This window comes from Rhinoderma darwinii, chromosome 8 (assembly GCF_050947455.1).
Source record: "Rhinoderma darwinii isolate aRhiDar2 chromosome 8, aRhiDar2.hap1, whole genome shotgun sequence".
In the NCBI taxonomy this organism is placed as follows: domain Eukaryota; kingdom Metazoa; phylum Chordata; class Amphibia; order Anura; family Rhinodermatidae; genus Rhinoderma; species Rhinoderma darwinii.
In genome coordinates, this window is record NC_134694.1 from 111,895,192 (window position 1) to 111,922,404 (window position 27,213).

The following is a 27,213-nucleotide window of genomic DNA, read 5'->3' on the forward strand; positions in this document are numbered from 1 at the left end:
TACTACTGTAGCGACGCCACTATAGCAGAGCGGGGAGGTATCTCCCCGCTCTGCTATGTGCTAGCCGCACTTTAGCTCCTTGAAGGAGCGGAATCCCCGTGTTTTCGGGGATTCCGCTCCTGGACAGAGCGCTTGATGTCTCTGTCCATATCTGGGCAGTGACATCAGGGGAAACTCCTGAAGCGGAATCCCCAAACACATGGGGATTCCCCTTCAGGAGTTGCCGCTGATGTCACTGTCCGGATCTGCCCGGCCCGGCACGGATGCAAAACTTAATGCAAACCGGCTGGGCAAAATGGCCGATTTTACCGGCCGACATTCGGGCTCGGGAACGACCCGGTCGTGTGAATCCCGCCTAACATGGTGGGGTAAAGTTTAAAAACTACCGAGGCGTCATGATATGTCATGATATACTAGTGAAACCAATTATGGCACAAGCTAGTGGAGTGGAGCCAATCTCATCACTGTGGGATCCCAGGCGAGGGTGTTACAGACGTGTACAAGGGACTTGCTTAGATCCAGAATTAGTGTTTCTGACTTTGTCATGTGTGAGGAAGAGGTCACTGAGCACTTTATGATGTCTTAAAGGGCGGGAGTGAAAGGGGAAACAGAAGAAAATATATCCTCCATGGATTAGACTTGGAGAGGAGCCATCACCATACAATATGATGGAGTGCAGCTGGAAAGTATGTACACCCTGCAGCCCAACGTTATGAGTCAGGACAGATGGGATATGATGAGCAGAGATATGTAGATAGAACAAACGCGTAGCTAACGGTGAAATAGAGAATTCCAAAGAGATGATAAAAACGTACAAGGAGTCCATATATTCAGTACAGAAGCAGCGTAACGATGAAGACTCCAGTCATCATGTCATCGTGTTATTACGCTGCTCACCCTAAGTGGAACCGCTAACACCGCCGCTACGTGGATACATAATATGTTGTGGTCATGTGCGATATTCCCTCTATGATTTTGCAGCTAGTGAAGGTGTAAGGGTCAATGCACACAATGCATATTAAGTGCGGTTTTGCCGCGCGGATTTTCATTCGGCAAATCTGCAGCGTAATACAGTACCAGCATAGTCAATGAGATTCCAGGAAATCTCATGTACGCGCTGCAGTATTTTTCGGGTGGGAGATTGACCTGCGGTGCGTTATTTAGAATCCGCAGCATGTCAATTTATCTTGCGTTTCCGCTTGTGAATTCTATCTGCCTAGTGCAGAGGAAAATCGCACCTAATTCTGCAGCATGAAAATGCGCCGAAAAGCGCATCAAAACGTAAAAACTGCACCAAAAACGCACCGTGCGTTTTTTTCTTGCGAATTTCTTGTGGTTTCCTGCGGTTATGCTGCATATTTTCCGCAGCAAATATACGCCACGTGTGCATGTAGCCTAAGGGTAAGGCCACATGGAGCGGCCTTGACACGGTCGCAACCAACAACCGTTCCGGCACCATGTTTGGTGCGGCTGTCAAATACCCTGTTAACGTCCATGCGTTAATGCGGGTAAAAACGTCCCTTTATCTGCAAAATTGTGCGCCCATTAATGAATACACCCTTTATGGCCGCACAACTTTGCAGGTAAAGGGGCGTTAATGTGCGGCCATTAACAGGCTATTTGACAGGCGTGCCGAACATGGTGCCTGTGCGGTTGTTGGCCAAGTCGCAACTGTGTCAGGGCCGCTTTGGGACCCTTAGGGACCTGGGCACTGCTCTCTATAAGCCGAGGGCGATGCAGTACCGCATCAACTTAATATTAAGGGTATGTTCACACGACCTATTTTCAGACGTAATTCAGGTGTATTACGCCTCGAATTATGCCTGAAAAGACGGCTCCATTACGTCTGCAAACATCTGCCCACTGCTTGCAATGGGTTTTACGATGTTCTGTTCAGACAAGGTGTAGTTTTACGCGTCGCTGCCAAAAGACGGCGCGTAAAAATATGCCCGCGTCAAAGAAGTGCAGGACACTTCTTGGGACGTTCTTGGAGCTGTTTTTCATTGACTCCAATGAAAAACAGCTCCAATTACGTCCGTAAAAGACGCCCCCAAAAACGCGAGTACTTGCAATTACGTCTGAAATTCAGGAGCTGTTTTCGCCTGAAAACAGCTCCGTAATTTCAGACGTATTTTGCGTTTGCGTGTGAACATACCCTAACTCTTAACATACAGTGTCCCAATAGTTATCTACAGGGCAGCCGATATACAGGGCCACATAGCATCCAGGCAAATAGTATTATACAGCATCCAGGTCTAGGGCAGCCGGCCGCATCACCTCATGTTGACCGCGTGCACGCACTCTTGTCAGGAGCGGGGCAATGGTTGTATTACACAGCCGCAGCCCCGCTCTAACCTCTGATCTCCTCCACATTAATAATATTTAACCCCATCATGTACCTCGCACATTAACCCAATGTTGTCCATTATGATAGTGAGGTACATGATGGGGTTAATTACTATTAATGTGAGGCACATGGAGGTTTTCAAATTCATTACACCTCGCGCCTCACATCAGAAAATGGAAGAACTTTTTTTTAAATTATTGTTGGCAAAGTATCGTTTTTGGTATCAAGAATCACAATACTACGAAGTATCGGTATCGAAGTCCAAATTCTGGTACCATGACAAGGGTTGGTAGTCTGCAGCCTGGTGGTCTTGGGCAGTAAAGGGGTTAATGTCTGTATGTCTGGTGGTCTAGGGTAGTGTAGAGTTTCAAGCCAGCATCCCTGGTTTGTCTATGGCAATAAAAGGGTCGGTCTTAGCTTTCCTGGTGGTCTAGGGCAGTGAAAGGGTTAATGTTAGTATACCTGCCATTCTAGGAATGTGTACGGGTAAATTTTAGCATTGCTGGAGGCAGTGAAGGGCTTAATGTCAGAGATCTTGGAGGTCCAGGGCAGTAAAGAAACTAATGTCAGTATACCTGGTGGTCTAGGGTGGTGAAGGGGTTAATATCAGGATCCCTTGTGGTGTAGGGCAGGGAAATGGTTAAAGAGGCTGTCCGGGATCACCCAAACGTTATTATAACTCTGTCTTGTAACGAGCCATGCGCCTGTGTATCCATCACATAACCAGGACAAATTTTTATCCCCTAAAAGTAACCAATAAAGGTGTGGACTGAATGACAGCAAGCAGAGATCCTGAATACTGTGCCGAATTGACCCAGAAAATATAATGGAAAATTGTATAACTTTTTATGATACATAGAAAGAGGTTTGGGAATAAGTGGGCCCACAGTGACTTTATCCCGCAGGGGTCCACATTAGTATTGAGACGGCATTGTCTAAATTTGTATTCAAATAGAAGAAAATAGGAAATACTAGGGCTCTGTTCACATCTGTGTGGGAGCTCCGTCACCGATCCCATCAGATTTTACAGGCAGAATAGCATTGCATGCAGCGCTATTCATCAAAATGACAGACACCACAACGGAACCGACGGGCTCCACTATAAGTCAATGGGGTCCGACGCTGGTGGTATCTGTCGTACAACGGATCTGACATTGTGTCGCAGTTTTCAATATAAACAGATGTGAACAGAGCCTAAACCATAGTCTTCTATATGGACTATCAGAATGTGCAGGTAATGAGGTAGGTTGGGTAATCGGTCTCTTCCGGATACAGAGAATTGGGTAATATTGGCTTTGCCTGTAGTCACCTGCGTCTTTGTCGGTGAGTAATCTGCAACCACAACTCGTGTTCTGACAAGGCGAGGATTATTCTATAGAGAAGTGCACATGACAGTATAATCTCATTTTCTGGAGTCCGAACTCTGTAGATTAACCCCCACTTGCAATTTGGAGCAATGGTTGCAGCTGCCCTTGATCTTTTCATTTGTATCTCCCCTCGTTCAGCCATAACATTAAAACCACCTGCCTGATATGGTGGAGGTCCCCCTCGTGCCGCCAGTACAGATGAAGGTGTCCTGTGGTATCTGGCACCAAGACGCAGCAGATCCTTTAAAGGAGTTTTCCCATAAACAATATTAGCGCCTATCCACAGGATAGGTGCTAAATATCTTATTGGTAAGGGTCCAACCGCTGGGACCACCACCGATCAGGAACACTGGCTTACCTTGCCGTTACTGGGAGCCCTAAAGGAGTGGAGCGAAATTGCGCAAGATCTACCACCACTCCATTAATTTCTATGGGGCTGTCGAGCGCTATCTTGCGCTATCACCAAGCATGCGCACTATCGCTCCATTCCCTTGGGACTCCCAGGAACGTCACGGTAAGCCTGTTCTCGTGATCGTGGGGTTCCGAGCGGTCTGACCCCCACGGATCAGATATTTATCGCCTATATTATAGATCGGTGCTAAATATTGATTATGGGAAAACCCCTTTAAGTTCTGTAAATTGTGAGGCGGGACCTCCATGGATTGGACTTGTTTTTCCAGCACAGATGATCGATCGGATTGAGATCTGGGGAATTTGGAGGCCAAGTCAATACCTTGAACACTTTGTCATGTTTCTCAAACCATTCCATCAACTGAAAAGGCCACCGCCATTAGGGTTCACCATTACCATGAAGGGGTGCACTTGGCCTGCCGCAATGTTTAGGTAGGGGGTACGTGTCAAAGGAACATCCATCAAAAAGATCAAAGATGAGATGATCAGAGTAGACAACAGTTGCAGTTGAACAGTAACCTTCATTCTTTTCTAACTCTGCGGCACTTTACTTCACTCCTCCTGCAGTGATGGCAGGGTCTTGCGGCGTAGCCGGCAACAACAATGGACAACCAGGTGTGCAGTGGATATGGTTGTACATTCAGGGCACACCACAATATATATCTTCTCCAGGTCGTCTCAGACCTGGAGAGCAGAGAGCAGTGAAGATAAGAGGCATGTAATGTGTGATGTCCTGCACTACAGGGAGGGGGAGAGGGTAGATAATCACGTGTTCAATATATGGGATGTCACACACGCAGGAGATAAACACCAGGAGCACGGTCTTGTGACTCCATGTGGGATTTGCTTACAGAGACACTTCAGATAGTGAAGGTACATTAGTAGGTGACTACTCTCACTGTGGTTACACCATCTGCCCCCAATTTTTATAGGTCAGATAACCCCTTTAATTATGTGAGTATCTTTTCTTCCTCTGCTTGCTTGGACAGTGTGATAGATGCACAGTATAAAGGCTTTAAATAGAGGAAGGAGCGTTAAGCAGATTAAAAATTTGCTGGTACGAAGAGTTTTATGAAAAATAGTTTCCACATAGAACAATGAGACATTTTGTGTTGAGCGTCAAGAGCGTCACTACAGAACAAAGAAGTACGATGCCACAGCTAATAGAAGAGACGATCCCTGGCGCCAGCCGGGCTCTATATGTCAAGAATATCCATTTGAATATGGATAAAACTCTGAAGGAGGAGACCACTGTGCACCATATCCACCTGTCTTTAACCCTTTCCTACTACTGTGGGCTCATTATTTATGGTAACGTAGACCTTATGCAAAGTGAGCTTAAAGGGGGATTCCACCTTTAATTATCTTTTCACGTATCACAAAGCACTTGAGTCATTGAGACGGGTTTTGGCCCATTAAAGGGCAACATTACCCCATTCTGGGAACGAGTGGTGGTCCCGGGACACATACTGTAGATCTTCGCCAATATTATCCTCTGATATTTCAAGAGATTACCTACTGTAGGGTAAAAAAAAATTTACAGGCCGGAAAATCATACTGAAAATTTCTATACTTCATTTTAATGATAGAAATATATTGAACATTCCTCTAATCTTTTACAGAAAAACACATAATGTACGACCAACCTTAGATGAGCCCATAATGTCTAGGGGCAGTCAGAAATACTGGGTAACAGAAGGGTAACAATTATGGCATGTTACCCTGTCTGTGTACTATTACTTTTTTATTTCTGGGAAATCAGGAAGATCAGGATAATCAATGTGAAAGCTCTTTTACAGATGGAAGATTATAGGTTTTATGGGAGGACCCCCCAAAAATGTAGAACATCAACGGTATTGTCTAGTTAACAAATCTTTTAAAAGCATTATGAGTAAATAGAAGGTGGTCCCGGGATCTACATCAATGTCGAAGCATAGAACGGCTACAAAGAGCTTCTTTCTTTCTTTCTGGTTGACCCGGCCTGTCCATACATACATGGACAGTTTATTGATTTCAGTGAGCACCATGTAATGCTTTTTTTCACCTGTGGTGGCACTGCAGGAAAATTCAACATTTGCTAAAAGGTTCCTCAGTGTCTTACAGCTGAGTAATGAGGGTCAAGCTAGCATAAATCCGTGTGATCAACTTCTTTTCTAGGGACCCTTTCAATAAAAAGGTATTGCTGAAAGCGGACAACCTTTGTGATTACCATCGGTAGGCAATACTGTAATGTGACTGCAATTTCTGTGGCCTACTCCCGGAACAGCTCTTGAAATATACTGGCATATTCCGCATTCTCACAAGTCTTACGTGACTAAACAAACCTACCCAGTATCGAAACATCCCTGACCCTGGAATTTGGCCGCCATCCCAAGTAGCTTTTGAGTTCCGAATTGAGTGCCATTTCCCGTCTATACATCAGTTTACATTGACTTTGGAGTGGACTCAACAAGACGTAGAGCTCTATCTGCACATTCATACAGAGTCATCAAGAACTTCTTGTACATATTTGCACAAACTCCACGGGTAAAGATCATAATCTATATTTATTCACTGTTGTGGCTTTAAACACACAAATATCTTTATGACATCATAGCCCAGCGCCAAGCCTTGTGCAAGCAACTCTTGGAAGCAATCCCTCTTGTGCAAAGCCTCGAATTAGTCGAGGCGTTAACTTAATGGAGCTTGAATAAATATATCTGTATCTACGAGTGACAGGGAATATGACATGAGCATGAAGTGTAATGTGAGTCACCGGCAGTAGGAAACCGAAGACACGCTATTGTTTGCGGCGATTGTTTTGGAACACTAGTCTTGCCATAAAGGAAACAAATATTATGGTGGATAAATGGCGGTTCTGCTGGTTGGACATAAATAGGAAATTATTCCTGGTGGTCTGGGATTTTAAGGATATAAATGTATACGTATATGTCGAGGCAGTGCCACTAGAAGTTTATGAGGTGTGACACGTGGCCCATGTTTTTGCCAATCTTGGCAAGATTGGATGGTGCCAAGTTTCCCACAAGGTAATCTGCCTTGATTTCAAAGCTGTCCAATGACATATCTAGATGAAGTTCCTCTTTTTCTTCTGATGTATTTTGGGGGGTTTTGCCCAAAAACTTAGCAGTAGGCCAACTACTATCTTCATGAGACAGCCCCTTTAAATTTCTCCTACAGCAATGCCTCTTCCAGTAATAGCTGATTGGTGTCCATTTTGGTAGCGGGAACCCAACGATCATTGTCAGTGAGCCTTTCATGTGAGGAAGGGCTGTCCAAAGTGGCATAATGAAGAACGTAGGAAAGATACTCTTTGTATCAGGCGCTCTTGTGTGGATCATTCAGTAAGTCCACAGGACCATCGGATGGTATTAAAAACAATTTGTTTGGTGGACATACTAAAAGGTATAAAACACAGGTGCTGCAACGCGTTTCAACCTCGCACCGAGGTCTCCGTCAGGCATACGACTGGGGATTTGATAAGCGGGGGCCGGACAAAACAGAGTGAGGGCCGTACAAACAATTCCCTATATCCCAGCAGCCTGGATCACTATAAAAACAAACTTATTCTGGCTGCAGACATTTGGGGGAATTATCATCTATTTTATTTTATGATTTCAAGTAAATAATTTTATCAAAATTAAAAAAAGATTTTTGATCAATTTTGTTCAGAAATAATTTAATTGATTTTATGTTAATGACACAAATAAATAGATTTCAGCTACATAAGTCATGGAGAATGGTAGATAACATGGAAATATTTACATCACGATTCTAGCCAACCAATGACATTGGTAACGTCTGCCCACACTCAGCCCAGCTCAGCTTGGCAACAACAAAAGAATATATATATACACACACAATACATTATAATAAATGTGATAATACAGTACAGCTTACGTCTAAGTTATTTTTAATTTTAAGGTGCAGGAAGAAAATGTGCAGATTTGCTGGATAAAGTCTGGCTCACATTACATGGCTGCTAGATATGGGTTGTTATCAGTGGTGTATCGTCAACATACAAGGGGGCCCTGCATGGCTAGATTTAGGTTGGTGGAGGCCCATGGGCAAAATGTTTGGTGGGGGTCCGCCTTCCCACCTCTGAAACACGGCAACTCCCTTAGACTTGAAAAAGAAGAACCCCAAGCATGTGTTGCCACCTTTCTACTTCTTGGCTGGATAGGATCCCCGAACGGCTATCATGTAGGGCAGACTAAGGAGGCAAGGTGGTGGAGCCCCATAGCAAATTACAAACTAGGCTCCCCATTATAGTGCTTGGGTTACCACCCAGGACAGAAGGGTCTGGTCTTCGTTAACCCTTCTCACGGGCCAATTTTCCACCCCATTGTTTGCCATCAATACAGTTTCTCTGTAGAGATGAATCCTGTGCAGATTCTCACCACTAAGGAGCAAAGAGGATTTGACCAGGGCCATAACTGTAGGAGGTGCAGAGGTCACACCCAAACACTAGAGTTGGCCCAAAAGGTCCCTATATCCCATATGGAGAGACCAGCGCTATAAATAACACTCGGTGGTTGGGGGCTTTGTTAGAGATTTTGAATCAGAGACCAGGAACTTCAAGTTTGACTTTTGGATGGGAACAACCAGGGCTGGGCCCCCACTTCCTAATGGGTCACATGCTCTGCCTCTATAAAATGTACACCTTAGTGGTAGCAAGCGTTCCCCTCTATATATTATAAGTGATTATATATTATCTGTAGTCACGTTGCTTTAAGGTCAGAGATCTCTCAAATACAAACATATGGGGGGGGGGGGGATTGTTCTTAGTATTATAAAATGCTTAAATTACAATCTGTAAAATGGCGAAATTGCGATATTGATCATAGCGGCTCAATATATTTTCATATATATTTTTCCTCAACTCTCTAGTCCTGTTAGATACATTTCTTTTTCTTTATAATACCTCATGGCATTTGTGATAAAATGGCGCACGCCTTTGACGCATTTTATGACTTTTCGTAGCCACGCCACTTTCTCTCAATACTTCAGTACTGGGTAAAATGAAATTCCTTTTTAGTTTCTGCTGTATTTTTTCCACCACCGCAGTACTATACGTATTCTAGAATTTTTATGGAAGGGGACGTCATTTAGAAAGGATTCAGAAATTCTTCATTTACCACATACACAGTGGGTCGTCTTCTCCTCCTACATAAGCGGGCAATCTGGGAAGAGAGAGGATAATATTGATTTCAGATGTATTATATATTATTTTTATTAGTAAGAGACTTTGCTGCGACTTTCATGTGTGTTTGTATTTTCCCCTGTATCAAACTTAAGGGTGTGTAAACTTTTGCAACCTATTTGTTTATTTCTCCAATGAATCTAAAATACAAAATGAAGCAACTTTGCAAATCGTTTTGATTAAAAATCTCCTACAATTTTGTGTATACAGCTCCAATGCCGACCTATGACTACAGATTGAAAACAAACCCTGTGTGTGGTCTGGTCCTGCAGCCATATGTTGCTCCTTTATAGATGATGCCCCTTCTTCTTGCTAACCAATATTTAGGGGTTCTTCTGGTCTTTTTTTTTTTTTGCCTAAGACAAAAATTTAAATTATATCCGCCAATATGCCCACTAACAGTCAGGGAGGGTGCTGATTGAAGTTCTCACCCTGCCTTTTGGGTGGTGCACCGCTGCCAACAGTAGAAGAAGGGGGAGTGGTGTAATATATGACTACAGGATCAGACTACATACAGGATTTGTTTGTAGTCTGTTACTATGGAAACACTTAGGTCTGCATTGGAGCTGTATACACAAAATTGTAGGATTTTTTTTCATCAAGACTATTTGCAAAGTTGCTTCCTTTTGTCATTTAAATGTATTAAGGAAATAAAAATATAGATTGCAAAGTTGGACATACACTTTGGGTAATATTCACATGCAGATGTGTTGCAGAGAATTCTGCGACTGTCCTATTCATCTGCATTGGCTAGCAGAAATCCATTCAGCAACCTCAGAAGTATAGGATTAATTTTAGGTTGCAGAAATTTCTGCAACTAATCTGTGTGTGAAAGGAAATGTATCATCAGAAAATGACCTATTGTTTAACCCCTTAATGACCAGGCCATTTTGCGCGTTAATGACCAAGGATTATTTTTTGTTTTTTCACGGTTGCATTCCTAGAGTCGGAACTTTTTTTTTATTCCGTCGACATAGCCGTGTAAGGGCTTGTTTTTTGCGGGACGAGTTGTATTTTGTAATATTACCATTTTTAGATGCTTATAATATATTGATTTACTTTATTAACTTTATTTTAGGAGAGAATTGAAAATAAGCAGCTATTCCAGCATTGATTTTCAAGTTATAAATTTACGCCGTTTACTACGCAGCGTAAATAACATGTTAACTTTATTCTATGGGTCGGCACGATTACGGGGATATCAAATATGTAAAGGTTTTATATGTTTTCCTACGTTTGCACAATAAAAACCCTTTTAGAAAAAAATTACTTGTTTTTGCATCGCCGCATTCCAAGACACGGAATTTTTTTATTTTTCTGTCAATGTGGCCGTATGTGGGCTTGATGTTTGCGGGCCAATGTGTAGTTTTCATTAGTACTATTTTGTGGGTACATAGCACTTATAGATTAACTTTTATTTAATTTATATGGGGGGAATGGGAGAAAAGAGAGAATTTTGCTGTTGTTTTTTGTGTTTTTTTTGGACGCCATTCATCCGGCGGTTTAATTAAAGGGACTCTGTCACCACATTATAAGTGCCCTATCTCCTATATAAGGAGATCGGCGCTGTAATGTAGGTGACAGTAATGCTTTTTATTTTAAAAAACGATCTTTTTTCACAACGTTAGGAGCGATTTTGGTTTATGCTAATGAGCTTTCTTAATGCCCAAGTGGGCGTACTTTTACTTTCGACCAAGTGGGCGTTGTACAGAGGAGTGCATGACGCTGACCAATCAGCATCATGCACTCCTCTCCATTCATTTACACTGCACTAGCGATATAGTTATATCACTATGTGCAGCCACATACACAAACACTAACATTACTACAGTGTCCTGATAATGAGTACACATGAAATCCAGCCTGGACGTCATGTGTACTCAGAATCCTGACATTTCTGAATCTTTTTTTGTGAGATTCCGGCAAGTGAAACCAAATCTCGTTTAGCTCCGTAATCTCGCGAGATTTCGTATCCGTTGCTGGAATCTCACAAAAAAGATTCAGAAGTGTCAGGATTGTGAGTACACATGACGTCCAGGCTGAATTTCATGTGTATTCATTATCAGGACACTAGTAATGTTAGGGTTTGTGTATGAGGCTGCACATAGTGATATATCTATATCGCTAGTGCAGTGTAAATGAATGGCGAGGAGTGCATGAGGCTGATTGGTCACTGATTGGTCAGCGTCATGCACTCCTCTGTACAACACCCACTTGGTCGAAAGTAAAAGTACGCCCACTTGGGCATTAAGAAAGCTCATTAGCATAAACCAAAATCGCTCCTAACGTTGTGAAAAAAGATCGTTTTTTTTAATAAAAAGCATTACTGTCACCTACATTACAGCGCCGATCTCCTTATGTAGGAGACAGGGCACTTATATTGTGGTGACAGAGCCTCTTTAATGTGTTCATTTTATTGTTCAAGTTATTACGATCGCGGGGATACCATATATGTGTATGTGTTATTTGTCTTGAGACTTTTACTAAATAAAACTTCTTTTTGGGCAAAAAAAGTAGTTTTATTTGATTTTGACTGTAATTTTTTTTTTTCTTTCACAAACTTTATTTAACTGCTTTACATTTTTTTTTTAGTCCAACCAGGGGACTTCACTATGCGATCTGCTGATCGCATGTATAATGCTTTGGTATACATAGTATATCAAAGCATTATTGCCTGTCAGTGTAAAACTGACAGGCAATCTATTAGCTATGGCCTAACAGGCATTTGCTGAAGACAGACCTGGGGGTCTTTGTTAGGCCCCCGGCTGTCATGGAAACCCGACGGCGACCCGCGATTTCTTTGCGGGGGCGCCGATGGGGTGACAGAGGGAGCTCCCTCCCTCTGTCAAACACATTAGATGTTGCTGTCGCTATTGACAGCGGCATTTAATGGGTTAAACTGCCGGAATCGGAGCGCGCTTCAATTCCGACACTTGCAGCAGGAGCCAGGCTGTGTATAACAACCGTGCTCCTGCCGCTGATCGCGTGGGTACAGTGGCAGTACCCACGCCATCACAGGACGGATATATCCGTCCTCCTGCGTGAACTAGCAGCTGCAGAGGACGGATATATCCGTCCTTCGGCGTTAACAGGTTAAATCAAGTTTTTATGTTAAACATGTTTTGAAAGAATTGATGGTGATGTTGTTTTTTAATTGTCCATATCACTATCTATATTTTAAAAATCTATAAAAATGTAGCAGTTTTCACTCTGGTCACTGAGCGTCATAATAGAGTGACCCTTCCTGTTCTGTAGAGATCACTTCTCAGCAGTCATCTCATTATCATCACAGGCAGGATTACAATGACAGGTAACACCGCTATATAGATAACACAGGACCCACCATTCATAATAGACTCATCCTTCCTGCTCTGTAGAGATCACTTCTCAGCAGTCATCTCATGATCATCACAGGCAGGATTACAATGACAGGTAATACCTCTACATGGATAACACACAATCCCCCATTCATAATAGACTGATCGTTCCTGTTCTGTAGAGATCACTTCTTGGCAGTCATTATCATCACAGGCAGGATTACACTGAAATATAACACCTCTATATATATAGTACAGCATCCACCATTCATAATAGGCAATGGAAACCGCTCCCCTCTTTACCCTCCCTGCACAATGACCCCTACACAGGTCATAGAGTATGCCTAGAACACTCTACCATACAAGTCAATGAGTTATCTCAAGACTACAGGTTCCTATAATCCATGTGACTGCTGTAAAGAAAATCTCTAAATGCTGTTAACAGAAGCGGAAGCAAAATGGCTCCCCCTATAACCATGTACAGAAAAACAATCAAGAAAAAAAAACAGATTAGAAAAAAATGATTATTTTTCACTATCTGTTTTTAATTAGCCCAAAAAAGTATAAGTGATATATTTCGGAAAACCCACTTTCAAATACCCTATTAAGGAATTTTGAGTAAATAGAAGACGAATCCTCATTTAAAATCCTGATCTAGTTGCTGGAGTGGACATCTCTCGCTTTGGAGGATTCAACACTGTGTAATGCTTAATTTCCCCTGTGATGGCACTGTTGGGAAATCCAACACTTACTACAAGTTCTCCAGCATATTACATCTGATCCTGCAGAGGTCCCAGCAGCGTTACAGCCTTTGAACAGCTTGTTATCATAGGACCCTTCTAACAAAAAGGGATTGTTCAAAATAGACCTACAACTTTAAGTCACTGTGTAACGCTAGCTATATTATTAGTAGTATGTTCATTCATATTATATAATTGTGGTTTAAAGAATGATCTTCGTCTCTATACTCACCGCATAGACGATGCAACAAAGACAGGTGAGACACAGGATAACAGCCAAGCAAATGAGAATGATGGCCCAAAACGGAAGACTAGAATCTACCGGTGCAGACGGTGTGGTACCTAGTACAAATACATGGATGCAATTACTTCATTATCAGAGTATTTATTTCTGATTTTATTTTTAGGATTTAAGGATAAGGTTTGTCTCTCCACTGCCGTTCTAATGCTGCCACCCCCAAGTTGTGATCACATGTAATTATACAAGGCTAAGGGATGTGGGCAAAGAAACAATACAGTCTAAAAGATCCCTCTCTTCCATTGATTAGGCTGGTACTATAAAAAAATTTACCCTGCTTTACTTAGAGGCAAACATTGATCTAAGAAAGGACTTTAGAAATAATTGGCCCTTACCTGGTGCTGGTTCCTGCCACCACACCCCGTCATTTCAAAAGAGGACCGTCAGACTGGACATTTGAAATGACACGAGGAAGTGGGATGGGGCCAATCTCACTTTTGACACAACCTCTTTCTAGACCTCTCTGATACATAGTCCTTGATTATAGGATTGGTCAGAGGTGACATTTATCACTGAACTACTCCAGTCAATTATTTTGTGTAACCGCAAAATTGAAATCAAGCGGGTGGCTGTATTTGGGGGGAGTCTGCTAATGCTCACATGTCCCTTGTGGGAGCATCTCATCCATCTTTCCAAATCATTTATGAGTTATTCCATCTAGACATTGCTCAACTTGCATCAAAAATGCTAAGCCTTCTAGTTGTCATTTTGTACTAACCAATGGGTTCTCATCCTACCTCCCATCTTCACCCATGAAGAACTGTAATGGAGAGGAGCTCCAATAGTCCATATAGGCCAATTGCTGTGTTAACATATTTTATAAGAGCAAATCATGGGCAAGAATGACATTGAATTTCAAATTTGTTTTACAAATTACTAATAAAAAAATAATATATAGAATACCATAAGGTTTAATAGGATTAAAAACATAATATAAACTGTGTGAACTTACTTGATATAATGATATTAGTAGGTCTGGCAGAAGTAGATTTGGATACAGATGACGATGACTCTCTGGTATTTGCAGTGCTAGAGGATGTTGTTGTTGACTTGACTGTTGTCTGCCGACTACTTGTGGTCAGGGAACTAGCCATTGCGGCCTTAGATGTTGGTATGGTGTGTGTAGTCCTAGAGCTAGCGGTTAATGCTGTGGTGATTGGCTTTCTTGTGGTAGTTGTGATCATTGCAGTGGATAGACTTGGCTTTGTAGTTGTTGGGGTTCTAGTAGTGGTTGTAGGACTTGTAGTAGTTGTAGTAGTAGTCTTTGTGGTCTCAGTTGTTGGATGTTGGCTAGAAGTTGTGGCACTCGTTGTATAGTGTGTTGTAGCCTTGGTGGAAGTTGTTGAGCTTCTAGTGGTTGTTAGTGCCTTTGGGGTAGTAGTCTGGGTGGCAGTTATTGGTATCCTTGGAGTAGTTGTAGTAATTGAAGTTGTAATATCAACAGAAGTTGTTTGCAGCAAAGTAGTTTTTGCCTTAGTGACTGTTGTAGTATTAGTAGTGGCCATGGATATTGTTGTATCAGGGGTAGCTGTAGTTTTTATACTGGTGATCGGTAGCCTACTTGTTGACTGAGTAGTTGGCGCCTCATGGGTTGTTGTCCGTATAGTAGTTGTTGGTGTCTTTGTGGTAGTTGTAGTCGTAGATGTAATATCAGGAGTAGTTGTTTGTAGCAAAGAAGTTGCTGCCTTGGTTACTGTTGTAGTGCTAGTAGTGGCCATGGATATTGTTGTATATGGGGTAGTTGTAGTTTTTATACTGGGGATCGGTAGCTTACTTGTTGACTGAGTAGTTGGTGCATTATGGGTTGTTGTCATACTGGTAGTTGTTGGTGTCTCTCTAGTGGTTGTAGTCATTGTAGATGTAATATCAGAAATAGTCGGTTGTAGCAAAGAAGTTATTCCCTTGGTGACTGTTGTAGTGCTATTAGTGGTCAGGAATTTAGTTGTATTAGGGGTAGTTGTAGTTTTTATATTGGGGATCGGTATCATACTTGTTGACTGAGTAGTTGGCGCCTCATGGGTTGTTGCCCGGGTGGTAGTTGTTGGTGTCTCTGTGGTAGTTGTAGTCATTGTAGTTGTAATATCAGGAGTAGTTGTTTGTAGCAAAGTAGTTTTTGCCTTAGTGACTGTTGTAGTGCTAGTAGTGGCCATGGATATTGTTGTATCAGGGGTAGTTGTAGTTTTTATACTGGGGATCGGTAGCATACTTGTTGACTGAGTAGTTGGCACTTCATTTGTTGCTTCATGGGTTGCTGCCCGGGTGGTAGTTGTTGGTGTCTCTGTGGTAGTTGTAGTCATTGTAGTTGTAATATCAGGAGTAGTTGTTTGTAGCAAAGTAGTTTTTGCCTTAGTGACTGTTGTAGTGCTAGTAGTGGCCATGGATATTGTTGTATCAGGGGTAGTTGTAGTTTTTATACTGGGGATCGGTAACTTACTTGTTGACTGAGTATTTGGTGCCTTATTGGTTGTTGTCTTACTGGTAGTTGTTGGTGTCTCTCTAGTGGTTGTAGTCATCGTAGATGTAATATCAGCAATAGTCGGTTGTAGCGAAGAAGTTGTTCCCTTGGTGACTATTGTAGTGCTATTAGTGGCCAGGAACTTTGTTGTATTAGGGGTAGTTGTAGCCATTGTAGTTGTAATATCAGGAGTAGTTGTTTGTAGCAAAGAAGTTACTGTCTTGGTAACTGTTGATGTGCTAGTAGTGGCCATGGATATTGTTGTATCAGGGGTAGTTGTAGTTTTTATATTGGGGATCGGTAGCATAATTGTTGACTGAGTAGTTGGCACCTCATGGGTTGTTGTCTGGGTGGTAGTTGTTGGTGTCTCTGAAGTATTTGTAATATCAGGAGTAGTTGTTTGTAGCAAAGAAGTTGCTGCCTTGGTGACTGTTGATGTGCTAGTAGTGGCCATGGATATTGTTGTATCAGGGGTAGTTGTCATTTTTATACTGGGGATCGGTAGCTCACTTGTTGGCTGAGTAGTTGGTACCTCATGGGTTGTTGTCCGGGTGGTAGTTTTTGGTGTCTCTATAGTAGTCGTAGTCATTGTAGTTGTAATATCAGGAGTTGATTGTAGCAAAGAAGTTGTTGCCTTGGTGTCAGTTGTGGTGATAGTAGTGCCGATAAATATTGTTGTCTCGGGAATAGTTGTAGGTTTCATACTGGGGATAAAATCAGTAAAGTTGTCTGTAGTATGTTCTTTTTCGGGGATGTTGCTGATAGTGTTGAACGTAGTATTGATTTCTTTCGGTAAGGCACTAGTAACAGGAAAGATGTCTCTAGTATGTTCTACGGGGGTATTGATAGTGGTCTTGATGTTAAATGTAGTATTTATTTCCTCTGGTAAGGCACTAGTGACAGGGAGTAAGTCTGTATTATTTACTTGTTCGGGGATGTTGCTGGTGGTCTCCATGTTGTATGTAGTATTGGTTTCCTCTGGTAAGGCACTAGTGACAGAGAGGTCTGTAGTATGTTTTTGCTTAGGGATATTGCTGGTGGTCTCCATGTTGTAGGTAGTATTGATTTCCTCTTGTAAGGCACTAGTAACAGAGATGTCTGTAGTATGTTCTTGTTCGGGGATGTTGCTGGTGGTCTCCATGTTGTAGGTAGTATTGATTTCCTCAGGTAAGGCACTAGTAACAGAGGTGTCTGTTGTATGTTCTTGCTCGGGGGTATTGATAGTCGTCTTGATGTTAAATGTAGTATTTATTACCTCTGGTAAGGCACTAGTGACAGGGAAGACTTCTGTAGTATATTCTAGATCAGGGATGTTGCTGGTGGTCTCTATGGTGTATGTAGTATTGATTTCCTCAGGTAAGGCACTAGTAACAGAGGTGTCTGTTGTATGTTCTTGCTCGGGGATGTTGCTGGTGGTCTCCATGTTGTATGTAGTATTGATTTCATCAGGTAAGGCACTAGTAACAGAGGTGTCTGTTGTATGTTCTTGCTCGGGGATGTTGCTGGTGGTCTCCATGTTGTATGTAGTATTGATTTCCTCAGGTAAGGCACTAGTAACAGAGGTGTCTGTTGTATGTTCTTGCTCGGGGATGTTGCTGGTGGTCTCCATGTTGTATGTAGTATTGATTTCATCAGGTAAGGCACTAGTAACAGAGGTGTCTGTTGTATGTTCTTGCTCGGGGATGTTGCTGGTGGTCTCCATGTTGTATGTAGTATTGATTTCCTCAGGTAAGGCACTAGTAACAGAGGTGTCTGTTGTATGTTCTTGTTCGGGGATGTTGCTGGTGGTCTCCATGTTGTATGTAGAATTGATTTCCTCTTGTAAGGCACTAGTAACAGAGATGTCTGTAGTATGTTCTTGTTCGGGGATGTTGCTGGTGGTCTCTATGGTGTATGTAGTATTGATTTCCTCTGGTAAGGCACTAGTAACAGAGATGTCTGTAGTATGTTCTTGTTCGGGGATGTTGCTGGTGGTCTCCATGTTGTAGGTAGTATTGATTTCCTCAGGTAAGGCACTAGTAACAGAGGTGTCTGTTGTATGTTCTTGCTCGGGGATGTTGCTGGTGGTCTCCATGTTGTAGGTAGTATTGATTTCCTCAGGTAAGGCACTAGTAACAGAGGTGTCTGTTGTATGTTCTTGTTCGGGGATGTTGCTGGTGGTCTCCATGTTGTATGTAGTATTGATTTCCTCTGGTAAGGCACTAGTAACAGAGATGTCTGTAGTATGTTCTTGTTCGGGGATGTTGCTGGTGGTCTCCATGTTGTAGGTAGTATTGATTTCCTGTGGTAAGACACTAGTAACAGAAATGTCTGTAGTATGTTCTAGATCAGGGATCTTGCTGGTGGTCTCCAGGTTGAATGTAGTATTGATTTCCTCCGGTAAGACACTAGTGACAGAGATGTCTGTAGTATATTTTTGCTCATGGATGTTGCTGGTGGTTTCCATGTTGTAGGTAGTAACATAGATGTCTGTAGTATGTTCTTGTTCGGGGATGTTGCTGGTGGTCTCCATGTTGTATGTAGTATTGATTTCCTCTGGTAGGGCACTAGTAACAGAGATGTCTGTAGAATGTTCTTGCTCGGGGATCTTGCTGGTGGTCTCCAGGTTGTAGGTAGTATTGATTTCCTCTGGTAGGGCACTAGTAACAGAGATGTCTGTAGTATGTTTTTGCTCAGGGATGTTGCTGGTGGTCTTCAGGTTGTAGGTAGTATTTATTTCCTCTGGTAAGGCACTAGTGACAGAGATGTCTGTAGTATGTTCTTGCTCGGGGATCTTGCTGGTGGTCTCCATGTTGTAGGTAGTATTGATATCCTCTGGTAAGGCACTAGTAACAGAGGTGTCTGTAGTATGTTCTTGCTCGGGGAACTTGCTGGTGGTCTCTATGTTGAATGTAGTATTGATTTCCTCCGGTAAGGCACTAGTAACAGAGGTGTCTGCAGTATGTTCCTGCACAGGGATGTTGCTGGTGGTCTCCATGTTGTATGTAGTATTGATTTCCTCTGGTAAGGCACTAGTAACAGAGGTGTCTGTAGTATGTTCTTGCTCGGGGATCTTGCTGGTGGTCTCCATGTTGTAGGTAGTATTGATATCCTCTGGTAAGGCACTAGTAACAGAGGTGTCTGTAGTATGTTCTTGCTCGGGGAACTTGCTGGTGGTCTCTATGTTGAATGTAGTATTGATTTCCTCCGGTAAGGCCCTAGTAACAAAGGTGTCTGCAGTATGTTCTTGCACAGGGATGTTGCTGGTAGTCTCCATGTTGTTGGGTAAGAAGTCTGTACCACTGGTTTGCTCAGGGATGTTGCTAATTGTAGGCTTGGTTATTACTGTATTATCTTCAGTGGGATTGCTTCTAGTAATAGGGATTACTGTATTGCTAGTTTCATTAATAATAGTGCTAGAAACAGTCATTATGGTGGGACTTTTCCCTTTAACAGACGTGGTTTCTGGAGGAGACGCTGTACTATGCGACTGTTCATTAGTGTTGCTAGTAACAGTGGGATTTACTGTGGAACTGGTGTCCTTGGGACTATTGCTGACTTTGGTACTAGTTGTAGAAGTTCTTGTTGTGGAAGTGGTTGTAAGGTGCGTACTAGTGGTAGTTTGTTGAGTGGAATGGCTGGTTGTAGGGGTTGCTTTTCTTTTGGTGGTATAACAGGTTGTATGTTTAGATGTTGCTCTTGTGGCTGTTACTGTAGATACAAAAAAAGGTTGAAAAAAGCAAGAAATGAACTCAGATCTGCTACTGCATTCATCGGTCTCATCTAGCTGTCTGGAGCTCTGTGAAATGGGTTAATAGTGAGGGATAATTAATGGGACGTGCTTTATATACACAAGGCTGCCATTTGTTCTTCCCTATAAAACTGTTGGATTCTTGAAAAGAACATGTATAGCTTTGTGGCTAATGAAACACCTAAGTACTTACTACTGCAAACTCCACATGTAAAAAAAAACAGAATTCATCATCTTTCCGCCCATCAATCTGCTCCGCTGCCTGAATTATTACTGTTGATAACATACAATACCCCAGTATAACAATCATGCTGCTTACATTTCACTAAGAAGCTGTACACTTCACAATTTTCTGTCGACTCTGCCGTAAAAGCATTTCTCGTATATTCTCCTTTCTTACCCATAATAGCGCTATCCCTTTGCCATTCCCCACCATAAAACTTTCCTCTGTGGCCAACCAACAAACCCACTTGCATCTCTCAAATCTATCCTATTGCCACCACTCCATTATCTACCAGCGTTACAGTGAATACAATCCAGAACCCTTAGGCTGGGTTCACACGACCTATTTTCAGGCGTAAACGAGGCGTATTATGCCTCGATTTACGCCTGAAAATACGGCTCCAATACGTCGGCAAACATCTGCCCATTCATTTGAATGGGTTTGCTGACGTACTGTGCCGACAACCTGTAATTTACGCGTCGTCGTTTGACAGCTGTCAAAAGACGACGCGTAAAATTACAGCCTCGTCAAAAGAAGTGCAGGACACTTCTTGGGACGTTTTTGGAGCCGTTTTCTCATAGACTCTATTGAAAACAGCTCCAAAAACGGCCGAAAAAACGGCATGAAAACGCCGCAAAAACGGCGCGAAAAACGCAGCGAAAAACGTGAGTTGCTCAAAAAACGTCTGAAAATCAGGTGCTGTTTTCCCTTGAAAACAGCTCCGTATTTTCAGACGTTTTTGGCTCAGCGTGTGAACATTCCCTAAAACTAAAGTTGGCCCTACGCATTAGGGTTTGTTAACATCACGGTTTAGCCCTACGTTTGGCGTATTCCCCGGAAAATCTCCAGGTATATTTCCTAAACCTATCCATAGGCCCTTATTGACCCCTTTTGTCAAATTGTCAATTGTGTCCTTTTGGCATACAGTGAAGGAAATAAGTATTTGATCCCTTGCTGATTTTGTAAGTTTGCCCACTGTCAAAGTCATGAACAGTCTAGAATTTTTAGGCTAGGTTAATTTTACCAGTGAGAGATAGATTATATAAATAAAAAAAAAAAAGAAAATCACATTGTCAGAATGATCTCTATTTATTTGCATTGTGCACAGAGAAATAAGTATTTGATCCCCTACCAACCATTAAGAGTTCAGCCTCCTCCAGACCAGTTACACGCTCCAAATCAACTTGGTGCCTGCATTATAGACAGCTCTTACATGGTCACCTGTATAAAAGACTCCTGTCCACAGACTCAATGAATCAGTCTGACTCTAACCTCTACAACATGGGCAAGACCAAAGAGCTTTCTAAGGATGTCAGGGACAAGATCATAGACCTGCACAAGGCTGGAATGGGCTACAAAACCATAAGTAAGACGCTGGGTGAGAAGGAGACAACTGTTGGTGCAATAGTAAGAAAATGGAAGACATACAAAATGACTGTCAATCGACATCGATCTGGGGCTCCATGCAAAATCTCACCTCATGGGGTATCCTTGATCCTGAGGAAGGTGAGAGCTCAGCCGAAAACTACACGGGGGGAACTTGTTAATGATCTCATGGCAGCTGGGACCACAGTCACCAAGAAAACCATTGGTAACACATTACGCCGTAATGGATTAAAATCCTGCAGTGCCCGCAAGGTCCCCCTGCTCAAGAAGGCACATGTACAGGCCCGTCTGAAGTTTGCAAATGAACATCTGGATGATTCTGAGAGTGATTGAGAGAAGGTGCTGTGGTCAGATGAGACTAAAATTGAGCTCTTTGGCATTAACGCAACTCGCCGTGTTTGGAGGAAGAAAAATGCTGCCTATGACCCAAAGAACACCGTCCCCACTGTCAAGCATGGAGGTGGAAACATTATGTTTTGCGGGTGTTTCTCTGCTAAGGGCACAGGACTACTTCACCGCATCAATGGGAGAATGAATGGAGCCATGTACCGTCAAATCCTGAGTGACAACCTCCTTCCCTCCACCAGGACATTAAAAATGGCTCGTGGCTGGGTCTTCCAGCACGACAATGACCTGAAACATCCAGCCAAGGCAACAAAGGAGTGGCTCAAAAAGAAGCACATTAAGGTCATGGAGTGGCCTAGCCAGTCTCCAGACCTTAATCCCATCGAAAACTTATGGAGGGAGCTGAAGATCCGAGTTGCCAAGCGACAGCCTCGAAATCTTAATGATTTACAGATGATCTGCAAAGAGGAGTGGGCCAAAATTCCATCTATCATGTGTGCAAACCTTATCATCAACTACAAAAAACGTCTGACTGCTGTGCTTGCCAACAAGGGTTTTGCCACCAAGTATTAAGTCTTGTTTGCCAAAGGGATTAAATACTTCTTTCTCTGTGCACAATGCAAATAGATATATATAATTTTGACAATGTGATTTTCAGTTTTTTTTTTAAATATAATCTATCTCTCACTGGTAAAATTAACCTAGCCTAAAAATTCTAGACTGTTCATGTCTTTGACAGTGGGCAAACTTACAAAATCAGCAAGGGATCAAATACTTATTTCCTTCACTGTACGTCAGGCCAGCATGCGATGGCATACTTTTTTATTGCAGTATAGAATAGCGTAGCAGACTATGATACTCCATACAATAGTAAACATCAAAACCACAAAAAAGGCCATACTTACTAGGTAGGTGGGTGGGTGAAAACCCGTTCCCAGCAGGACACAGACAGGTCAAAAAATGCTGCAGAAGGCGTGTGCATTAAATAGCCACTCCCCTCAAGACTAGTGGGAGGGGCTATCACTATTTAATGCACACTCCTTCTGCAGCAATTTTTGACCTGTCTGCGTCCTGCTTGGAATGGGTTTTCACCCACCCACCTACCTAGTAAGTATGGCCTTTTTTGTGGTTTTGATGTTATCTATGTCCCATTTTTTCTGCTTGTGTTTTTCCATACAATAGTATACAGAAATTAAGACAGATCCTACACAGAATACGTTCTTTACAATGGTAGTAACCCATTGTATGCCTATCCTTATACCTCCAATGGAAGTCTCTGCCGTAGTGTGAACAGAGCCTAAGATGTTGGCCAACTCATTAGGCCAACATCCCTCTCTCCCTCCCCAAAACATGTACCTTAAGCTCGACCAAGTGCGCATGTTTATTCAATAATGGAGAAAGACAAAGAATAGGGCCGGTTGAAGTCCAGCATGCCCAATCCTCAATTCCCCCGATATCTGCCTAAAATTTTGCTAAAATTGTCAACATTTTCGATGTTTCACCGGCATTGATCATGGCACAGACTGCCATGATGTGTGCATCTTCTGTTAAGAATGTAATGGGTATATTTAGTTACAAATTCATTTCTGATACACCATTTCTGAAGACCACATTGGTGAGCATGTCAAATGAAGGCGCTAAATCCATTATAAAGTACCCAAGCCCATATAAAATAGAGTAGAGATTTCCATAATAGGAAAACTTCGAAACCACAATGGGGCTTGGCCAGTCTCTAGAAAAACCATGACCCCCTGATTGCATAAATCATGGACCCCACTGATGGGATCTTCTAACTTGTGATTATGATATGTTGCAAGGTTAATGGACCACAGAATAAAAGAGCAATGCTCATTTCAAAATATTAGACATTAGAATCAACCAAGACATGACCATCATCATCATCATCATTTGTCAAGCAAATATAAGGCTAGGACTATGCAGCTACAAGTGCAGCTCAAGCTTAATTCCTGAGTGTTTCACAACTTGTGGCGTGTAACGTGACTATGTGCATGAAAATCCTTGCGATTTGTGTGACTCTGATAACATTTTCAGTGGCGCGGTCTCGGCCAGGGATGGTTCTCCCTTGTGTCACACTCCAATAGATGTTAATGGGAAAAGTGTCCAACTCCATTCTTTGTCTCCATTTACTTATATTGTAGTGCGCCACTGCTGTAAATTATATCACAATATGTCTGTGAATCTTTGAGTCGCAAATAGATATGAATTGGGTCTTATCGTCTGGTTCTGTATCAAAGAGTAGACTATGGAGATCACTTAAGACATAAGCAATGGGACAGCAAAAGCCACTACGTAGCCACAGACTGATGAGTGAGATTTATGTGATTTTGAATGTTTCCCTTTGGCTGTATACTGTTAAATATTATTTTGAGTAATTTCCTCATATATATCTATTATCATGATTACATTCCCAAAACTGCTCTCTCTTCAGTCCTTTCAGTAGAATACAGGTGTAATTTGTAATGCCTTAATTCTGTCAATGGAGAGAGGAAATTGGCTGCTACATAGCACTGACTATCACCATGGAAGTCCGCCTGCTCTCCCCATTGACAGAATACAGATGCTGTTTACAATGGTTGTCCCAATAGAACAACCTCTCTATGACTTATTACAATATACGGATGTCATAAGGGGAGCTCTCCTGTTATGGCCCCTGCATGTACTTGCCAAAGCAGGAAACCACTGCATAGAGTAGTTTCCACTGGAGGATTATGTACAAATAACCCTGACATTTGAATCAGTCTCATGTAATACCAAGTTTTTCCTGTAGTGGCCACTGCAGGAGAAATGTGTAGCTGCTCACAGTTTCCACTGGTATTTACAGCTGATCGTTGGGGGTTTCAGCTACCAAACCCATGGTAATTAGTGGATCGTCAACAAGTCCTCATTTAGGGAATTGGAAGACCCCTTTAAGGAACCTCTACCCCTTTATGGAACCTCTATTCAGCTGACAGTGCCGCAGAGAGCAGTTGCATATAATTTGATGTCCCTTCCTTATTAGATAAAGCACTAGAACTTGAATGACAAATGATTAAAGAGTGACACGGTCAATACAGACTGAAACATACTCTTGGTAAGGTCTTTGTGCTGTGTAGCATTCTTACATTTTGTGGTTCCTTGTGGAGATGTGTTCTGTGATGCACCAAGTGTTGAGCCATAAAGACCTACGGAGATAAATGTAGGAATTAGAATTGCTGAAAGCACTTATAGAACACGAGGATTAAATGGGACACAAGGGTTAAATGGACAGATGGGAGAAACCAACAGCACATTAAATTTTCAAGGTGGTCTAAATATATCACCAAGGTGGAATACAAAAACTGATAAAGGAGTTTTCCAGGAATACCCATTGATCTACTATTCTTATTCTGACCTCCAGGACCTCCACTGATCAGCAGAACAAAGTAAATGTACCTAAGTTGCAGTACTCAAGCGTCATGGCACCTAGGGAGGCCCAGTGGTCAACCTCACCGTTCACACATTGAAGCCTATTCTAAGGATAGGCCATCAACGTATATTCCTGGAAATCCCCTTTAACAAAGTAGATCTTGGTGGCTGCAATAGCTTCAAGTCATAAGTATATCCAAACTGTAGACCTTAGTCATACCCAATATTCATCAAAGGGGTTGTCCATTCTATAGAGCCAAACATGAACGTTCTCCAGGTATGATCACCAGATCAGATCTGAAGCCATAAAGATCCTGCAGGATTTCCCTGCCATTATGAGTATAACTACCAGGGTAGCAGGCATGGCAGTTATTAGGCTGAGTAGCCAAAGGGGCCCACCTCTACTCAGAGGTGTGATGCGGAAGGTCATAGTGACAGGGGGCAGTGGAAACATGAATGTCGTTTGTTTGGAGACCAAAAAATGGAGGTAGAGACACAGGGGACAAAGTAGAGAACAAAATAGACTTGATCTGTTCATGTCCTGAAGGTTCAGCTCAAGTTGTGCTCAGAGATGATGTTTACATACGCTCATTCCTGCAGTGCTAAATAGTTTCGTCCTATTAGCATCAAGAAATTTTTGGGGAAAATGTTGTACCTTGAACACTCAAATGAATCACATATAAACAGGGCTGGCCTTAGGGGCGTGCGACCCGTGCCATCGCACAGGGCGCATCACTCCAGCAGGTGGAAGAGGCTCCCTTCTTCTGCTTGTCTCAGAAGCGCCCGGGCCTGCTGCGGCTTCTACAGTAGTAGCAACGGCACTATAGCAGAGCAGGGAGGTATCTCCCTGCTCCGCTATCTACTAGCGCCACTGTAGCTCCCTGAAAAAGCGGAATCCCCGTGTGGCCGGGGATTCCGCTCCTGGAGCGCTCCGATTGATGTCTCTGTCCATACATGGACAGTGACATCAGGGGAAACTCCTGAATCGGAATCCCCGTCCACATTGTTGCAGACGCTGTGACCGGGGATTCCACTCCAGGAGAAGCCAATGACCTCACTGTCCATAAATGGACACAGACGACAGGAGCTTCTCCTGGAGTGGAATCCCCGGTCACAGCGTCGGCAACGCTGTTTACGGGGATTCCGATTCAGGAGTTTCCCCTGATGTCACTGTCCATATATGGACAGAGACATCAAGCGGAGCGCTCCAAAAAAGGGGGCTGTGGGCTGTGTGGCAATACCAACAAGGGGGCTGTGGTCTGTGTGGCACTACCAACAAGGGGGTTGTGGTCTGTGTGCCACTACCAACAAGGGGGTTGGGGGCTGTGTGCCACTACCTACAAGGGGGCTGTGTGGCACTACCTACAAGAGGGCTGTGTGGCATTACCTACCAGGGGGCTGTGTGGCACTACCTACCAGGGGGCTGTGTGGCACTCCCTACCAGGGGGCTGTGTGGCCCTACCTACCAGGGTGCTGTGTGGCACTACCTACCAGGGGCTGTGCAGCACTACCTACAGGGGGCTGTGTGGCACTCTCTACAGGGGGCTGTGTGGCACTCTCTACAAGGGGGAACTGTGGCACTCTCTACAAGGGGGCTGTGTGGCGCTATCTACAAGCGCGCTTTGTGGCGCTATCTACAAGGGGGCTTTGTGGCGCTATCTACAAGGGGGCTATGTGGTACAATCTACAAGGGGGCTGTGAGGCACTATCTACAAGGGGCTCTGTGGCACTACCTAGAAGGGGCTGTGTGGCACTACCTACAAGGGGCTTTGTGGCACTACCTACAAGGGGCTGTGTGACACTACTTACAAGGGGGCTGTGTGGCACTATCTACAAGGGAGCTGTGTGGCACTATATACAGGGGGAATCTGTCAGTGTTGGGCTGATGGTAATTTTACTGAGAGTTGGGGGCTGATGGTCATATTACTGAGAGTGGGGGGCTGATGGTCATTTTACTGTGAGTGGGGGGCTGATGGTCTTCAAGTGGTT